The 1,682-nt window shown below is 45.8% G+C and overlaps 1 pseudogene; it reads left to right on the forward strand.

Moving 5' to 3' along the window:
• Positions 1-175: 175 nt before the first annotated feature.
• On the forward strand, positions 176-1,618 carry LOC101654669 (annotated as a pseudogene).
• Positions 1,619-1,682: the final 64 nt, after the last annotated feature.

Consider the following 1,682-nt stretch of genomic DNA (forward strand, 5'->3'; position numbering starts at 1 on the left):
CCTTCTGAGCGAGGCCCCCGCCGCTTTGGAAGCCAAGATCCTCCTTTGGATCCCCAATGCGCGGGGCCCTGCGAGTGGAGTGTCACCCAGGCCCCGGACGGAGGACTTCTGCGAGGTCCTTGAAGGGAACAGGGAAGCCCGAGGATCCCCTCCCGCTCAACCCCGCACGGTGAGAAGCAGGCAAATGTGCAATCCCAACATGTCTGTGTCTTCTACCTTTGGTGCTGCGGCAAGCACCTCACAGCTTCCTGCTTCAGAACCAGAGACGCTGGTGAGGCCAAAGCCATTGCTTTGGAAGTTGTTGAAGTCTGTTGGTGCACAGAAAGACACTTCTACTATGAAAGAGGTTACATTTTATCTTGGCCAATATATTATGGCTAAACGACTGTACGATGAGAAGCCACTGCATTCGGTATATTGTTCAAATGTTCTTCTAGGGGATTTGTTTTTGTTTGGGGAACCACGCTTCTCTGTAAAAGACCACCGGAAAGTATATACAATGATCTACAGACACTTGGGAATTGTAAATCAACAGGAACCACTGGACTCTGGCACATCTGTGATTGAGAACAGGTGTCAACCTAAGGAGAATGTTCAAAAGGACTCTATGCAAGAGTTACAGGAAGAGAAATCTTCATCTTCAAATTTGATTTGTAGACCAACTACCTCATCTAGAAGGAGAGTGGTAAGTGAGATGGAAGGCAATTCAGAGGAGTTAGCTGTTGAAGTACAACGAACACACCACCGATCTGATCGTGTTTTCCTCTCCTTGAATGAGGGTGTTGCACTGCGTGTCCTCAGGAGGATATGCCGTGAAAGAAGCACTAGCAGTGAGTCCGTAGAAATGCCATCGATTCCACCTGCTGACACTGGTGTGAGGGAACATTCTGGTGATTGGTTGGACCAGGATTCTGTTTCAGATGAATTCAGTGTAGAATTTGAAGTTGAATCTCTTGATTCCGAAGATTATAATCTTAATGAAGAAGGACAAGAACTCTCAGATGATGATGAAGAGATATATCATGTTACTGTCTATCAGGCTGAGGAAAGCAATACAGATTCACTTGAAGATGATCCTGAAATCTCCTAGGCGACTATTGGAAGTGTGCTTCATGCAATGAAGTGAATTCTGCTCCCACCCCATTGTAGCAGATGTTGGGCACTTTGTGAGAATTGTCTTCCTGAAGATAAAGGGAAAGATGAAGAGAAAATGCTTGAGAGTCCCAAACTAGAAAACACAACTCAAGTCGAAGAGGGTTTCGGTGTTCCTGATTGTAAAAAACAGCAGTGAGTGATGATCATGTAACACAAGCCTCCCAGTCTCAGGAGAGTGAGGACTATCCCCAGCCATCCACTTCCAGTAGCATCAATTACAGCAGCCAAGATGTGAGGGAGCTTGAGAGGGAAGAAGCACAAGGCAAAGAAGAAAATGTGGGATCCAGATCTTGCCCTATTGCCACTGAACCGTGTGTGATTTGCCAAGATCGACCTAAAAATGGTTGCATAGTCCACAGCAAAACAGGATAGTTAATGGTGCGCTTTACATGTGCAAAGAAACAAGCCCTGTCCAGTGTGTACACAACCAATCTAAATGATTGTGTTAACTTATTTCCTCTAGTTGACCAACCACTGAAGACAAAGCAGGTGAATAAGCAAATATGGTGAAGAAAGCTGATGGTGCC

This window comes from Echinops telfairi, unplaced genomic scaffold, assembly GCF_000313985.2.
Source record: "Echinops telfairi isolate 266 unplaced genomic scaffold, ASM31398v2 ScPeMD7_7469;HRSCAF=8507_1, whole genome shotgun sequence".
NCBI lineage: Eukaryota > Metazoa > Chordata > Mammalia > Afrosoricida > Tenrecidae > Echinops > Echinops telfairi.